Source organism: Lemur catta, chromosome 4 (genome assembly GCF_020740605.2).
Source record: "Lemur catta isolate mLemCat1 chromosome 4, mLemCat1.pri, whole genome shotgun sequence".
In the NCBI taxonomy this organism is placed as follows: Eukaryota; Metazoa; Chordata; class Mammalia; order Primates; family Lemuridae; genus Lemur; species Lemur catta.
Window position 1 is genome coordinate 43,360,970 of NC_059131.1, and position 19,030 is coordinate 43,379,999.

The window sequence follows — 19,030 nt, forward strand, 5'->3', positions numbered from 1 at the left end:
TTAGTGCCCATATAAAAGAGGCCTCAGAGAGTTGCCTTGTGCCTTCCACTATGTGAGGACATGGAGAGAAGACACCTTCAACAAATCAGAAAGCCAGCCCTTACCAAATACCAAATCTGCCTTGATCTTGGACTTCCCAGGCTCCACAACTTTATTTATAACCTACTTATCTTATAGTATTTTTGTTATAGCAGTCTGAATGCAATAAGATAGATCTGAAGCATTTTTCATCTGTGAAATGGAGAGATATATCTTATGAGTTGGTGTGAAATGTGAAGATGAGATGAGATAATGTATGTATTATACACAATAAACAGCACCAAGCATGGGCTCCAGAAATAACCTTAGCCATTGTGCTCTTCTATTTAAATAACTCAAAACAGATTAGAAAATATTAAAATCACAGTACTTCTTATTTCATTTCTTTCTAGTTAATATGCAAGGCATGATTCTGGGGTTGCATTGTCTGTCCCTGTAACTGGTAGAGGTGGATGCAAGTTTGGCTTAAAGGGAAAGGGAAAAGGGGGGAAAAGTGGAAGGATGTTTCTGAGACACTTCAAATCAAATCAGGTGTGTCCTTAAGAGTCACTTTGGAATAAGCTCTATTGTGCTAGTAAAAGATTTCAAAGAGAAAACTTATTTCTTTTCCTATCTTAAAATTTGTCTAGGTAGAGAGGGGACAGCCAGCCTCTTGATAATTTTATTTTGGTAGCTAAAACCTTTGTAGTGTACCTAGACATCCGAATTTGACTCATACTATACTTAAGATATTTGGACAGACTGTGGCTTTTTTATTGATAATTAATTTGTTTTTTCTCTCCATAATCATCCATAGATTAGTTGGAAAGAGGCTCTTTTAGTCATTTCCTGTTTCAAATTTTATCTCGTTCTCCAATGTATAGTCTCTCCAGGTTTTGCTCAGAATTCCTAGGAAAGAACATCTTTCAGATTTTAGTTTTTACTTAAACCATAGCTTCTCTCCAAGATGGTGGGTGAATATTTGAGAGTAAAATATTACTTACATGAAACTGAGTACAAGGGAAAGACTTGGAGAGCTTGGGGATCATGCCATCTGTTTCCTCTGGTCTCTAGAACAGTGTCCTCCTTCCTCCCTGGCTGCAGCTTTCCCATCCGTTACCTATGTCTGGAGGGTCTAGCGGATGTAACTGATAGTCCTCCCTCGCTTTGAACGCCTGGCTGAGTCAGCTTCACTTTAGCTCCAGCTTGGCCTATACAACCCGCTTAGATCTGGCTGTAACTATCTTTCAGCCTAGTGCCAGAAGTCTGAGCTGCAGTTCTCATCCAAAGGCATGTTGGCTCACTCTCAGGATCTCTTCCATAGGTTCCCTAACCAGACTCCCAGCTGTTTCCAGAGCCTATCTATGCCTTTTAAGTATCAGCAGGCTCATGATCATGGAACTTCAGTGGCTTTTAGAGACTGACCATCCTGAGCCACCAGATTTATTTATTTCAGCTGTGCCTTCCAGAAGAAGAGTGGGTACCCTTGGTGCCACTGCCATTTACTTCATTATCCCTTCTTTTCTGAGCTGAAGTCTGCAGGGGGGAAATTGGGACATGTGCCTCTATTTGCTCTCTTGTCTTTTTTTCTTCCTCCTCCTTACTCCCAAATGCCCCAGGACCCAATTGTGCAAACTTTTCCTTACATCAAACTCCAGTCTCATGGTCACACCTAAATGATGAGGAATATTTTGTCTACCTTATAGGGAGAACTCTATAATTTGTCTTCCCACTTTAGCCCTTGATTTCTTAAAAGATAGCTAAAGGAATGCAGCAATTCCTCTCTCCAAAAAGCCTGATTTTCTTGCCTATTGGCATGCCAAAGAGGTCAAGTACTGAATTTTTATTGCTTGAGAATGATCCATTTAAGTGGAAGGTTGCAATGTGGCCATGATAGAAATGGTTGTTAAAATGTATTTATAAAATACCTGTAAAAATTTATCTCCATTACCTATGATTTCATTTTGAAAACCCAATGGCTCTTCCATTGTGTGTACAAGTTAATTTTGAAAAATGAATCAATTACATATTATATCAGTATATTAATATACTTTTTTTACTACAAATGCATAATCTAATGAAGACTAAGGACTGTGATGCAAATTGTGTCCTTAGCATAGTGTCTGTTATGTAGTAGGCCCTCATTAAATGCTTGTTGAGAGAATTAGTTTATGGAAGCCTATGCTCAAGTATGTTATCAGCCAAAGAGCTTGATGATGTCCAAAGAAGAAATGTTGTAAAATATAGTGACTGTTTCGATATAAAGTTTTCAGAGGTTTTCAAACTTATTTAATGATCTTTTACTATTGGACATTTCTTACAACTTCTTTATTCCCTCACCCTCTTTTTTTTCTTTACATTACTATTTGGTGGAAGGAAACAGCTTTTGGGAGTTAGAATCAAATCCAATGCTTTTTCATTTCCTTTCCACTTTAGCCATTAACTTTTCAAATTTTTGAGCCTTGTCCTGAGAGCGCTTTTGTTTTTCAGTCTGCATTAAGTCTGAATGCAAACAGTTATGCAACCTGACCCAACATGTAATGCAGGTATCTATTGCATGAACAAGTCTTGCCTGCCACTAACTGGGGATATATAGGGATTATATGTCCATTACAGAATGTTACATCTTTGCACAAAGGAAAGATAAAGCAAGTTTGTAACAGCAAAGTTATAAAAGCAAAGGAAAAAATATACCACCAGTTGTAAGCCCAAAAAGTTCTTGCTAACACTATATTTTGCTTAGTGGTTCAAATATCTTTCTACTCATTTTCGATTGAGTTTATATTAAATATTCTAGATAACAAAAAATATAATTTTTTATGAATACTCAGAATAATTAAACCAGTGTATGATTACTTTGGCTGTCTATATAATGCTTTGGTGAAACTAATTTAAACAAGGGAATGGATCAAGTCATTTATCTATTCCATAAATATTTATTGAATGCCTAATATTTGCTAAATGCTCTTCTGGTAGAAAAAATACAAAAAGAAACAGCAATTTCATCCCTTATGGAGCATATATTATAGTGGAGACAGACATACAATAAACAAATGTGTTATATGCAATCAGATTATTAAATATTTATTGAATTTGCCCACATCCCAATGTTTGCAAAGTGGTATGAGATTTAAAAGTTAATATATCCATAGTTTATTCCCTTAAAACTTGAAGTTTCTCTTAACTCAAAAGAGCTAAATGTGAAACAATTAAAGAACCAATATAAATGGTAACATTTGTGACAAATATAATAGAAATAAAGACAATGGAATTGTCACTTGAATAATAATGATAGTGATAATAATAATCTCAATTTATTACAACTATGCACACCATTAGGCCATTTGTATTCATATAAACTCAATAAGCAGGTGGTATGTGATTATCCCCGTTTGTAGGAAGATTATGAGACACAGGTTAAAGCAACTTGCCTGTATTTCATAACTGTTAATCAACACCAGAGCTAGAACCAAGGTGCTGTACCCATACTCGGTACTCAGTATTTAGGCAATGAAAGGAGAAATGTGTACCAAGAGGATCTTCAGTGACAATGGCATAGCTATAAAGATGCAGACTACAAAAGGATGTCTGAAGACCTCAGGGTTTTCATGTTTCATATTTGAAGCCAATAAAACCAAGATCATTCTTAAAGACTCTTCTAACATCAAATTACATTATTCTTTTTCTAAGAAATATCATTCCTATTATACATTCTTCAAGTTTGAAGGAGCAGATTTTTTTTTTAACTCAACCAAAGCAGAGCTATTTTTGGAGGGCAGTTTTCTATTTCTACAACTCTGATCTCTCTTTGAAACCTACATTCCGCCTCTCTTAGTTTTTAAGAGCATTTCACCTGAAGTTTTTATTCTACCTTCAAGCTACTATATCTAAAACAAACTCATTGTCTTTCTTCCCAGATATATTTGCTTTTATCCTACTTTTATAGATGTCATTATTCCCCCAATTGCTGAGGCTGAAAACATAGAGCCATTCTTGTCATCTCCCTCTTTTTTATTCACTTTAATAGTCTCATCATTAACTTTATCCATCTCTTTACTTCATCATACAAATTCAGACAGCTGGGTCATTATGTATAAAATTATTGTCAACCAAAGTGACAAAGGATAAAGAAAGTCTACCAATGTGTCAATGGCATATTTTATTGCATTTTATATTTGATATAAGAACAGTTGCCTCATCTGTCTTGTTCACTACTCTATCCCCAGGCCCTGGAATGGTGCTCACAGTTACAGACTCCAGATGGCTGTCCTGCTATCATGGTATTTTAATTCCCTTCCCTTGGTTGTAGGTTGGATCTATGACTTGCTTCTAACCAATAGGATATGGCAAAGGTGATGGAATGTTATATCCATGATTATATTATGGATTGTAGCTTCAGCTTTTTTTTTTTCTTTCAATGTTCAGTTTCCTTTAATGACCTCCATCTCCCTGAAGGACAGGTACAGGCAACTAGGCAACGGCAAGAGATGTTCACTTAAGATCTTAACCAGATTGAAGGCTTTGCCCACATGCTGGAAGGCCCCCCTCCCAGGAAAAGTATTCTCAAACCAGTGTTTGAGTCTCCTTACTGCCAAGACCCAGTTTCTGCCATGTGTAAGACTTGTAGCTCATTTGCCAATCCGGACTCAGTGGAGAGGCAAGCTCCTGGCCTCGGAAGACCCAGACTCCAGAAATGGGGCTGCTATTGAAGGTGCCAGAGAGGATGACACTGGCAAAGGCATTCTTCCTCAGCTTGTCCAACCACTGGAACATTACAGTGATTGATCCAGCACAAAGGTACTCTTGGGCAGGTGAGCAAAGGGGTCCTTGGCCTTCGGCTCTGCAGTCAGGGTCTGCTCACATTTGTCCGTCTCCTCAGGAGCAGGAGCAGCTGCCTTTTTCTCTTCTTTCTGCTCGGCCTGCAGCTTCTGCTTCTCTTCCTGTGAACATTCTCTTTCTGTGGAATGTCCTTTTTAGGCTGGCTCTCTGCAAACTTTTTAGCATTACACTGGGCCATCTTCTCACACAGTTTCACTTCTCCCAAGACAGCCTTGAACTGAGAACTGGGGCTGGTTGATGCAGGTGAAGAACCAGCAGTTGGTATCAGGAAAGGCCTGGCAGAAAGAGCCTGGCTCCAGGCCCTGCTTATAGAGCCACAACAGGGTGCACACAACTGTGATGTCAGCCAGTGTCACTTGTTCGCCTACCAAGAAAGTCCCCATCTTCAAGTGAGCATCCAGAAGCCCTAGAATTCACCTTACCTCCTCCTTTGCATTCTTGGTGACCTGTTTGTCATGGTGCATGATGCCCAAGGTGGGGAACACCCAGCTACTGGCTGAGGGGCACTATGTTGCTATCAGCAAAGCTCACCCACTGTACCACCTGGGCAAGCTGCCTCTGGAGTACTTCCCTGCAGTTCCTTATTGCTCACATAGTCGGTAGTGGCATTGTTCTCAAACACACAGGATCCATCATCACCCTCAAATGCTGGAAACTTGCCAGCAGGAAATTTGTGGAGAAATTCAGGGGTGTGGTTGGTTTGGCCAAAGTGGAAGTGGGCTAGTGTGGAGAGCATGTGGACCTAAGCTCCACTGTACTGAGCAGCAATGAGGGCCTTGAAGGCCCTCCAGTTTTCAGGATATGGGTACAGGGTCCCAGCTGTCATGGTGATTCCACAGAGTATAACTTCCATCTTTCTGGTAGACTCTATTGAATCTCCCTTGCTAGCTTTAATAAAATAAGCCAACCTATGAAGAAACTCACACGGCAAGAAAACAGGGGTGATCTCTGGCCAACAACCAGCAAGTTGTAAAATATTTTACCTGACAGATTACAAGGATATAAATCCTGACAATAACTATGTGAGCTTCAAAGTAGATCCCTTCCCCAGTCAAACCACAAATGAGACCCTGGCCCTGGTCAGTGCCTTGAATACAGCCTTGTAAGAGACGCTGAAGCAGATGACTAAGCTAAGCCAGCTATGCTGAGATTCCTGATGCACAGAAATAATGTGTGTGGGTTAAAGCTGCTAAGTTCAGGGTAATTTGTTACTGAGCAATAGGTAAATACATATGACTTGCATTTATTTGGTGGTTAACAAATATTTGTCAATTGAATAAATGAATGAAATATTCTTCGTATTCTTTATAAATCAGTATTCTATACCTACATTCAAAAATATGTTCTAAAAAAGAAAAAAGTACTTAACAGTTAAGAAAACTAAATTTATTTTAAGATTGTTCTACCTGATGTGATCAGTTCTAAACTCAATGACTATAAATGATAGAATGGAAAGATAAGGTGGGGTGAGATGGGGTGAAAATGACTTGGGTTAAATAAAGGAGCAAACAAGGAATTGACTGTCATAGGACTGAGCATTTAAAGCCATTTCAAATTTTCCAGAAATAGCATAGGCAAACACAATAACTACCAATTCCACCCTGGAAAGCATATTGCCTCCTGATATTTTTAATATTTATAATCAAAAATATGTATTCTGCATATCCCACCATATTTTCCAGATACTGAGTTTATTGAAATTTTTCTCTTCCCAAGAAAACTGTGATTTTTAAATATTTTATAGGAGATGAAATATAAAGATTCATCTTCTGACATTATTTTTTGCTAAGTGAGATAACTTCCATGGAATTTAATTTTTTTTTCAAATATACGAGGATTGTATTAGGGGAAATGCCTGTGAAAGAAAATGGTGCAGGAACTAGGGAAGGCTGGAGGAGCCATCACACCACAGTGCAAGTCAGACCCCAAGGGAAAGAAAGAGGGACAAAAGGTTGGGTGAAATTGTCCTAGACTATCATGCTGTGTAAGAAAGTTTCACAAGGCCATCAGAGTTCTTGAGCCAAAGTTGGCTGTTAAAAAGAATCTCACCTCTCCCAGGAATGGGCCTGTCTTTGTATTCCTGCTGCTCTCAAACATTGGTTGAGTGCAATCCACGGGAAGCGTGGCCTCCATACAAATGCAGTGATAGATTTTCAGGGGGCTCATGAGCTCTTGATCAATTACACTCCTTGTAGCTGGAGGTCTGCAAGGTGCATTTTCCATATCACCACAAATGGGATTGGCACAATACCTGGAATACAGTAAGTTGCCGTATGTTAGCCACAGTTGCTAACCACTTCCTTACGTCCTCCTACATTTAGGGTGTCTCTGATTTTTAGTTTCATAAACAACGCTGCTTTGGGGATTGATATAATTCATTGTTTACTTAGGATAAATTCCTGGAATTGGAATGGTGGGGCAAAAGTGCGTGAGCATTTAGTATTCTTGATACAGGCTTGCCAGTTGCCCTCCTGAAAGGCAAGACTCATTCACACTCCACAGTGGAGTACAAGGTGCCTGGTTCCTGTTACCCATGTGAGGTACTTCTGTGCTCTGGGCATATAAAAGTTCATGCTGCACAATACAGAGGACATGTGGGATTCATGCCATGAGCTGGTAGGAAAGGGAGTAAGACAGAAGAATTAGGGGTTCAGCATGGAATGATTTGTGTATGAGCTTAGCTTGACTAAGATGCTTACTTTGGGAGGGGGGCATGGATGATCTATAGCACCTCTTGTATTATTCTGGGTAGAGCTAGAGCGCATTGTACTAAGTGAAGTATCCCAAGAATGGAAAAATAAGCACCACATGTACTCACCATCAAATTGGTTTTCACTGATCAACACCTAAGAGCACATACAGCAATAACATTCATTGAGTGTCGGGCAGAGGGTAGCAGGGAGGAGGGGATAAGTGTATACACACATAATGAAAGCCAAGAGCACCATCTGGGAGATGGAAGTGCTTGAAGTCCTGAGTTGGATGGGGCAAGGACAATATGTGTAACCTAAACATATGTACCCCATAATACACTGAAATAAAAAGGCAAGGCAGGCTTAGGGAGGTCAGAGGTCAGGTCAAGGGAGGTCAGGTTATGGGAGGTCAGAGGTCAGGTCACGGGAGGAAGGCAGGGCAGGGCAAGGCACGGCAAAAATTTTGTGGTTGTTATTGCCCAGACTGATCATTAGGTAGTTTCTTGCCTTTCTGTTCCTGAAACTAGTTCCCTGGAGACCTCTCAATTTTTAAGAAATTTGATGTCTTAGTTCCTTGCCAGAATGAAACTTATAGTTTTTTCATTGGTTTTGGGGACCTAGGGACAGAGTATCCCTCATGGCACTGTACTTCAGCAGAGTGAGAAGTTCAAGAATAGGGTCCACATGTACTTGCCATCAAATTGGCACTGACTGATCAACTATTCACAAGGTAGTAATATCCTCCAGGGATTAGGGGGTTGGGGGAGGGTAAACTCACAACTAATGGCTGCGGTGAGCATTGTAGGGGGGAAAGGCATGCCTCTAATCTTTGCTTGGGTGAGGCAAAGACATAAAATGTAACCAAAATGTTTGTACCCTCAGAATGTCCTGAAATAAAAATAAAAAAAAAATTATAAACACAAATATTAGAGGGAAGATTTTCTCATGAGAGATTATTAGCCTTTTGTCATAAAAATGCAAAAACTCAATTTCATCTTTTTGATTAAATTTGTGCCTATGACTTTGATATATTAGGAGAATTTAAAAAAGATAGCCTGGTTCAGCTGAGTCAAAGGTTATTCTTAATCCTTGTGCTGAAGGATCTGATTATAAGGGTAATATAGCTACAAAGGAAAACTGAATTCACAGGCTCAACAGGTCTCCTGTATTAAATTCAAACTGTTTTGGGGACATTTGTAAAAACAAGCCTGAGAATATTAAATACCATGTCCGATGTAAGGAAGATGGAATTTCCATAATTGAGGAGGGGAGCTGGACAAAGCAGGAGGCCATGAATAAATCTGAGAAGTGCAAGGAGTTGGCTGTATGAGACATCTTGTACATGCTACTTCGATGCTTTTGGCTGCATCTGTCCTTGGTCTGTAGCCACTTATTTTACTCTAGCTGTTGTGATGATTAACTTCACATGATAGTACCATGTCTGATGCCTGCACTCTGCATATTTTACCTTTCTACCTGGGGTTCGGTGGTGGCTAGTGAGCCGTGAAGTGCCGTAGGATCCACTTGGCACCTATGTATGCACAGCCCTGAATTTGAACTTTGGACTAATGACAAATAGGAGATGGTACATAAATTCTAATTTTTCTCCACCTAAACAGACTCTTATAAAATTTAGTAGTCAATATGCCCTTTCAGAAGACAATAGGAGATTAACCAAACTCATTTGTACTGGATTTCAAGCGGTGACCAGCTTTATAATGCTTTCTCTCCTATTCTCTGTCTTTTCATACCTCACTCTCCATTGCCTTTCCTCCAGCTTCCCTAAGACTTCTCTCACCAGTGAAGTACTAACATACAAATTTTTACTGCTTATAGTTGCACTGATCTTTCTCCCTTATCCGAGTGGGGAACTCCTGATCATTCTTCAAGTCCCAGTTCAGTGTCTTCTGTAAAGCTTGATCTACCCAGGAAGAATTGATTATTTCCTCCATTGTGTTTCTATTGAAATTCTAGTGTGTATGTCTGTCTGGTACTTAACACAATGTTTTACAATGATACATATTACTGACTTAAATCCTTTAGAGCAGCAGTCCCCAACCTTTCCGGCACCAGGAGTTGGTTTTATGGAAGACAATTTTTCCAGTGCCTGGGGCTGGGGGTGGGGTGTGGAGCTTAGGTGGTGATGTCCAGCCCATTTCCTAACAGGCCAGGTACCAGTAACAGACCCAGCCTGGGGGTTGGGGACTGCAGCTTTAGAGCCAAGTCTTATGCTTCTTTGGATTCCCAACATCATGAATGGTCTCTGAGACATAATATGTAACCAAATTTTTTAATGAAATGAATTAATGAGTTAAAATTTAAGACTGTGTTTCAGTTTAGTGGTCTGTGTGAATGCAGAAGAAGTCTAAGAAGGTTTATACTACATAAATACCTATTATGTAATTATAGTTAACTATTATGTAAAATATACATAGTTCTCAAAAGTATTTTATTTGCCCATGCATTTTATCTAGCTAGCTAGCTGTATGCTAGCTACCTATATCTCTATTGTCAGTGGGTAATATCCCTTCAAGGATGAAGAACAGAATAGACAAGGGTCATTGACAAAACAATAGAACATGAGGTTACTTGTTCAAAGTCATAACTCTATATTCTTTGGAGAAATGATTTTTATTTGCTTTAGTTAGGAAGGGAGAGTGAATTGCTCCTTTGTTTGAGTCTAGTGTGTTTTGGTTCTGGCAGAGATTTTGTTGTTATAATGGTCTCACTGCAGTACTTAAACTAGAAATAGCAAGTGTAAGAAATGACATCATTTTCCCCAGTAACTGAGATGACAATAAAAAAATTTCATTTGCAGTGAAGGTACTTGGAGCTTCAAGTCAATACTGGATTTCTGAGCACATATTAATTTATTCACAGATCCCTCTCTAACATACCACTCTGTTTCAACATCTGTAACCACCTAGTACATTTATTATTATTCTGAATTGTGGGTGTCATCTATTATTTCTATGCCACAGACTACTTTGATAGTCCAAATGCAGTCATTACATAACTCTCACCTCCATCTAATAAAGAGAAATGTCCACCCACATCCACAGCTTAATCAGTTATTGACATATTATACTTCTTATCACTTAGCTTTCTGTCAAAATTAGCCCTCAGACTTTTCCAAATTTGCTAGAAAAAGTCACCAGATCCTGGGGCTCAAAAAGTGTAAGAATTTTGGGTTCTGTGTTTTAGAAAAGAGTTACCACTTTATTATACATGTTCAGAAAGTATATAATAATAATTTTGTATCCAATTGAAAACACACTGTTAGCATCTAATTATTCCCTATTGAATTTATTTCTGACCCAAACACATTATTTATGGATGAGAATAAAAGGAGAAAATCACTCCTTGTTTGTTCAATTTACCTTTTTGCGATTTATTGAAACTACTTTATTTAGTACTTACTTTTTTTTGAGTACTGCACTTTGAGATAATACTTCTCTGAAAATACGTGCACTCTGTTTGTCCAGAGCATTTATTTGGAATGAATTAAAGCTCTTGAATGCTCTATTATTTTCTTCCTATATCATGCCTTTAGGAGATTTCTTAGTTCCTGCCAAGGTATCCTGTAGTCCTTGTATTAAGTTTGATGTAAAATGCCCCAAAACAATTCTAGGGGAGTGTGGGGAGTCTTCATACTGTCAAAGAGAAGTGATACTCATTTATGATAAAATTATAGTTATTTCAGGTTTGTAAGTCCATTTCTCATTTGCAATTTTTCTATTCAATCATGGCATTTAAACAAAGCAAATATAAATAGGTGGAGACTATAAATAGACAATCAATATGGTCACTTTATTAATCAATATCATTTAAAAAGAGGTCATATAAGTTTAGGAAAACATTCCTAAAAAACTTTGCATATGAAAACTTTTCAAAGTTGCATATGAAATGCTACAGAATTTCTGTCTACATTTCCCATGTTTTCAAGTGCTGAAGCAGTAATACATTTGATAGCAGTGAACAAGGAAATATTTATTGAAGTAATCTGCTTGCCAAACCTTGTCCTATTTTTCACGCTGCTTTTGTATGTACAGAGATACAGGCTTTTGTGAGCTTCCTGGACAGATCAGTCCCCAGAAGGAAGTACATGGGCAAGCAATGAAAAAATCTTTGAAAGTGGCTGGCTTGCTTGTGAGCTGCTCATTCTGATCATCATTGCTCTTAGGCTCAAATCTGAGACTAGTTGTGAAATGAGAGGATGACAACATGAGCATTGAGTTGGTAAAATTCAGTGGCAAAACAGAGGAGTACACATCCTTAATGAGAGCATGCTATGTCTAATGTTAGATAAATATTCAATTTGTTATTGAATATCTCCCCATTTCACAGATAAGATGAAACCAATTAAAAACACAAAGATTTGACTTGCTCATTCATTGATATTCCTTACTCTTCTTCTTATATACTCTTCTGCACTGTCTAGCCTGCCATTTGTTTCTTTACTCTAAAATAAGGGTTCTCTACCAGTGGTACTGTTGGCATTTGAGTGGGTTAATTCTTTACTAGGGGAATGTAAGCTGCTTGTCTGTATCCTTTATTTTTACCTACTAGATTTCAGGACCACAAACTTCCTCTACCTTAGCTATTATAACTAAAAATGTCTCTAGACATTGCCAGGTATCCCCTGAGGTGTAAAATTGCCTCTTGTGGAGAAGCACTGTACTAAAAGAAGAATTTTAGAAACTGTATTAAATAAGGTGATGCTAGCTGCTTTCCTTAAATCTCAACTGCTTAACACAATAAAAGTCTTTTTTTCTTACTTAACAAGAAAATGCAGATATTCCAGATCAATTCATCTGTCCTTATGTAACAAAGAGATTTACATCCCTTAGATGTTATGAATCTACCCTCCTCAAGGGGCTTCAAGTCCTCTCTATTCATCCAGTGCATGGGAAATGGGACCAGGAAAAAACACACCCAATTCTTAACTGGTTTTATAGATGTAGATATGCATATTGATTCTTTTATATTAAGAAAAATATTTAGTAGCCTCACATAGGTGCACATAAACTGGGAAGTCTAGTCCTTACATAGGCAGCCATTTTCAAGCAACGATTATGCCTAAAGAAGCGACACAAGTCTTTGAGGCAGAGGTGGGATGTCACTTAGTGTTATTTGCTTCATAAACTTGACATAGTTTATACTTCTTTACATGCCCCCTGAGCTTGGGCAGTAGATGGAGGTTTGGGAGAGGGTTCAAATCAAGGTATCACTGGACAGAAGATATTTTACCTGAAGAAATGGAAAACAATAATCTCAGAAACCTATAATAGACATTCTGGTTCCATAATTACAGGAATTATAAACATAATGTTTGAGATATTTGAAATTTCTGCCATGTATATTAATTTAAACTGAATTTTTATAATATGGTGGGTTTAGAAGGACAAAAGTCTGATTTTTAATTTTGACTCTGTTTTGGTTTGTGATTTGAAGTAAGCCATTGAACTTCTCAGCGTGCACATTTTACATGTGAAAAACAGACATAAAACTAACTCTCTTAACTTTCTTATGGGGATTGAAATGAGAGCATGTTTATAATTATTGAAAACCTTTTCATTCTAAGCAATTTCAAATTACTATACTTAATATATATATTGTACTATATATTGTATTATGAGTCACTGTGTAGAGTTAGTGACTGGGTCATATATTTGTCAATTGTCCAGTAAATACAGAAATTCTGAATCATCTGAAGGTAAAAAGGCTGCAAGGCTGCAAAATAATCTTGTGAGCCCAGTGAGAATTTAGACATGTTTTTTTTGTAGACTCAGGCTATTTAGAATGAATCTCCTTTCTTATATAGGGACTATAAAGACCTCAGTGACAATGTGGCAAAACTTGAAATATAAGGAAGATGAATTCTGTAAGCCAGAAAATTTTCTCATTAGGAGTAACCAGCAATTTAGGTCTTGATTTTTAAAGATTGGGTGCCTCAGTAAGGTCTTTGTTACAGGGTCTCCAGGGAGCTATCCATGGTTCTGATTTTCTATTCCTGACTTTTCTGCATTGCAGGGGCAGACAGAGTCCCTATTCTTGACCAAATATTTGCCTTGAACATTGTCCTACTGACTTTACCCTTTACACTACTGTCCCCTGGATCAAAACTCACCTGTAAAACTATCCTTATACCTTGAACAATTTCCATTAACCTCATGCATGCTGCCTGAGTTAATCAGTATGCAGCCTACTCTTCATATGCCCTGGATATGCTCCAGACCTATATTCTGGTTTCTAATTGGATTAATTGCACAGTACCATAAGATATAATACATACATTGTGCGTAGAATCAATGTTTGGAGAGATGCTTCCATAAGGAATCAATAATTACTGTACAAATCAAACTGATTTTTATGGTGACATTTGTTTTGTTTTTGAATCAAAATATGGTGACATTTTAAAGTATTGGAGAATAACCTCAATTTGAAATTCAGATAAATCATAAATCTTAGTGATATTTTGCTGTATTATAAGAACAATAATTTAGCTATAAATTAATACTTCTGCTTATTGTTCAAGTTTCTTACCTCAGCCAATAATCCCAATAGATTTATATATATATATGTGTATATATATATAAAATAGGTGATGAACTCATATGTATTGCCTTGATGCTCATTATGTTATCTCACATGATTCTATTGTCATGTAAATGTACCATTCTGGCAATAAGGACAGAAAAGACAAGAGACCTGTTTTTGCCATTGTGGTCTGATTATTTTCTTCAATGACCTTTAAGAATATGAAGTGCATTATTTATGCCAAGCACACAAAACACATTACCTGAACTAAACAGTACTGTTTTTTCAGGGGTTACGTCTACTAAAGAGTAAGTTTTAACAGCCTAGGGCACAAATAAAGCAGCTTGAAGAGTATTGATCAGGGAGGATTGCAGCACTGGAGCTGACTGGAAAGTGCCCTTTTGCTACTCAATTAGAATCAAATCCAGCAGCAAGAAAACTAGAGAAATTCCTTAGAAATATAAAATAAAACAACTATGAAGTGTAAGGAACTCTAACTTTCATAAGAATTAATCTAAGTTAAACCAGTTACTCCCGAGGGAAGGAAAAAATGAATGTACTGATAGGAGAATGGTATACCTAAGACACTTTAATATATATTCTGTGCATCTGGATTGAGCTTTTACCAGACAATAAGATAAAAATGTACTTAGTTTCTAGATGTTTTATTGAATACAAAATAAATGTGGATATTTTAATTTGTGTTTCATTGGTCTAATAATATAGTACACTATTAAACATTACAATATTTAAGAGCATATGCCTCCCTTGCTAGATTTTCCATAGATTATAAAAATAAAATGATAAATATAGGAGAATTTCTATACTTACAGACACATTGTTTTTATGTGGTTAAGACCCATGATATTTGAATATTGGAAGGAAAACTATTACCTAAATTATATTAACAAAACATATTCAATGGCAATTATTGCTTTTATGTTGACCCTTCCTATACAGAATACTATATTATCAAACATAGAAATTAATAAACTTGAAGGGCCATTTTACAGTGATTTGAATAGCAGATACAGCTCAAAGGCAAAAATAATTCCCAGGCATTAGGATAATTAGTCTAATTTGACAGTAATCTTATATTGTTGATTACATGCTTTAAGTTTTACAGACTATTTTCATTTTACTTTTATACACATTTAGCAGTTTTATTGTTTATCCAATATTCAGTTGATCTTGAAAGGCCTAAGGAAAAATATCATTTTTAACAAATGACATTGTTCACTTTTTAAAATCAGGTGATATGTGGCCATTTTCTTTCCTGCATGTCTATATTCTTTCTTAAATGTTTTTTAGGTCTGTGTTTTGCAAACTTTAAGGGCATGTAAATCATGCATGCATCTTGCTAAAATGTAGAATCTGGATAGTACATCTGGAGTGGAGCCTGTATTCCTGTATTTCTAGCAAGCTCCTAGGTGATGCTGCTGGTCTGCAGACCACACTTCTCATAGTGAAGCGTTAGTCTCATACGCAAGTATGGTGAACCATGTAAATTTCCTATTTCAGGACCTCCATCTTCATAATAGGGCTACAATAAGGATGGTGAAGTGTAATGATTAAGAGTATGGGACTGGTGTTTGATAACCTGAGTTTGACTTCCAGCTATCTTTTTTTACTTGTCTCTGACTAAGCTGTTAAACCTTTCTAAACTTCAATTTTTCATGATATAAAAAGTGGATAATATCTCATCCTACATCAGGGAATTGTTGTGTGGATTATATGAAATAATACTTACAAAGTTCCTAGGCTATTGACTGGTGTGTAGTAAGTACTCTAAAACATTAGGTATTATGATTTACATTTGCAATTCTATGAAGCTAAAGGGGCTTCCAGAAATTATGTAGTGTGATACACTATTTTTAAAGCTTGAAATTTTGAGACATGTAAGATAAACTGAGTTTCCTCAAATCACTCAGCAAGTTCTGGTTAATAACCCAGATGGAAGTATATCACAGGCAAAATCTGAGAGAAAACTTGAAGAGATCTAAATAATTGAAACAAAGTTCTTTACTTTTACAGATGTATTAATCAGGAAACAATCCAAGCATATGCCTTATTACTTAATAGATTTTTATATTTTATGAATACATTTCTATTTTTTCAAACATTTTATTTGTGATATTTCAATTTATGATACTACTTATATAAGTTTTACAGCCATTTTTAGAAAAGAAAGTATTGAAGTGCAAATAGAAGTTTATGACATAACTCTGCAACAGAACAGAATAATTGTTTAGGAGATAACATCACATTCTTTTATACTTAAAAATCTCTTGTTTATGTTGAATTAGGTGTCTATCACTCTCTGGCCTGAGAATTAAGAGACATACATTTTAATTCTATTTCTGTGACTCACCGATTATAGCTTCTTGGGTGAATCACTTAGTCCATATCTGGTTCAGTTTTAACAACTATAAAATATCTATTTTTTTCCTCCAAGTATCAAATATAATTCTGGATATTGATCAAAAATGTATTGTTTAATATCATCAGTATGAGTTCATTCTTGTAATAACAACACACCTTCAGCAAAGATTAAGGCTATCAATAACATAACCACTTTTGTACAGGGAATCCTCTGTTAGTGACTTCTGCAGTGATAGAAAGTAAGGACCGATTTCTTTAAGTGTTAAAAAGACTGAGAAATTGGGTAGTGGCTGTTGACATTGTACAAGCAAAATTATTAACTATATATGTGTAGACCCCAGGATTCTTTAAGATAAAAATGATAAGATAAAAATATGGTGGCATTAAGTTTATCTCCAGCTGATTTTTTAAAAAATAAATTTTAATATTATTATAATGCTGATATAAATTGTCTCTGAAGGATTCAAAAGATTTTTTCATAACTTGAATGAGGATTACCTTTTCATTATTTTTTGTCTCCATGTTCTTTTTTCTCTGTCAAACACATAAGAACAAAAAATAGCCTTGGCCGGGCAGGTTGCTCACACCTGTAATCCTAGCACTCTGGGAGGCTGAGGCGGGTGGATCGTGTGAGCTCAGGAGTTGGAGACCAGCCTGAGCAAGAGTGAGACCCCGCTCTACTAAAAACAGAAGAAACTAGCTGGCCAACTGAAAATATATATAAAAAAATTAACTGGGCGTGGTGGTGCATGCCTGTAGTCCCAGCTACTTGGGAGGCTGAAGCAGAAGGATTGCTTAAGCCCAGGAGTTGAGGTTGCTGTGAGCGAGGTTGACACCATGGCACTCAGTCTAGCTCGGGCAACAGAGCGAGACTCTGTCAAAAAAAAAAAAAAATACCCTTAATAAAATAGAACTTCAATTTTTTGTAAGAGATTGACTTATCTTTGCCTCAGATTTGTCTCTACAAGAAATTCATTTCAAAGTTCTAGATTGTCTGTGAGGTTTCTTATGTCTTCAAGGATTTCCTTTCTAATCAAAATCAAGGTTTATGTAATAGAAGTTTGCTGTCTTTGAAATTGGAAAAGCATGAAAAACACGATCTCTTTCAGCTCTCTCAAGTAGAGGTTATCAGAACTATTTGAGCAACCTCTACTTGTTTCTTTCTAGAGCTTCTGCGTATAAACTCCATTTACCAGTTAAGAATGCCATTTTTTCTGGCATTTTTCCATGTGCTTCCTTCTGACTGTTCCTGAAGCCCCATCCTCTCATTGCCCTTTGATCCTTTGTGGGTCATTCGGGAACACCAGATGGAGCTAGTACTTTTATTTATAACCTTTTTTTCTGAAATAATAGGTGTGATGCAAAAGGCAAAAATATCTGGAGAGGCAACTTTGGCACTTAGAACACAAAGTGCAATATCTCTTTAGGTGTATACCTAGAGGAATGTTATCAGTTTGAATTAACATGTTTAGTCAAAGCAAAGGACTATAAGGTGTTCTGGCTGCCTTAAGTACTTTTCTTAATTTAGAAGGTTTTGATCTTTAAATATTCTGTATGAAATGTGTCAATTAGAAATGCCAGGTTAGTCTAAGTCCATTTAAAACTCTACAAGAAATAAAGTACAGGAAGGGTCTTCTTTCTTTACAAATGTTTCCCTCAGCATATTGGTTGTTTGCCTGGGCCCCAGACAACATTTTGAATGATGCCTTAGCCAAATCTCAAAGCACATAGTCAATTAGGGGAATAGATATTTTCACATAAGTAAAAATAGGCTTTGCTTATTGCTTGAAATGTGGAATTGTCCAAGAAATGTTTATCAAACATAAAAGAAAAATGAAAACAAAGTAAACAAAGTCCATTTTAGAAAATATTAATTAAAATAGGATTTGCAGTGATCATGAAATTTACTCTCTTGCTTGATGCAGATGTAGATCTTTTGATCTGAGTCACAGGAACAGTCGGAGTGTTGTGAGTGAGTCTACTGAACAGTCTCACAAAGTATGTGCCTAAAATCCAATAACCTTAGAAATAAAATATCTCTACTGACAAATCACTTTTATTTGACATCTCAGCGGTGAACATTGAGATCTGACAGGTTTGCGGTTAGCATGTGAATGTGGAAAATATCATTTTGGTAAGTGCATAGGGAAACATTGTTTTGTCACACAGTGATGATCTATTGAAGAAAGTAACCATTCCGCGGGAAGACTTGCTTTCTTTGATGTATATATATTCACTGGGGGCAGAGCTTGACAGCTGTTTCATTTAGGAAAAAAACACCATTAATACTGAAATTCTTAAACTATAGTTGCAACTCGCTTTGAGAGTCAAACATGGGCCCAATTTGAGCTAATATTAGTACAAAGACCTTACAGCTCTCATTACCAGACTGCTTTAACATAGTCCTTAGGAACAACTGTATAATTTGACTTTATTCTGGGAGCTGGCTTTGATCAGAAATAAATTCTGTCACATAAAAAGTAATTTGATAAGCTTCCTATGTTCCATGTTTGTACCGTGATGATAGCTCATCCCCTTGGAATTATCAGTGGAGCGAC

General features: G+C 36.8%; 1 pseudogene; it reads right to left on the reverse strand.

Annotated features, from left to right (window-relative positions):
* Positions 1–4,439: 4,439 nt before the first annotated feature.
* On the reverse strand, positions 4,440–5,683 carry LOC123637428 (annotated as a pseudogene).
* Between the last annotated feature and the right edge of the window lie 13,347 nt (positions 5,684–19,030).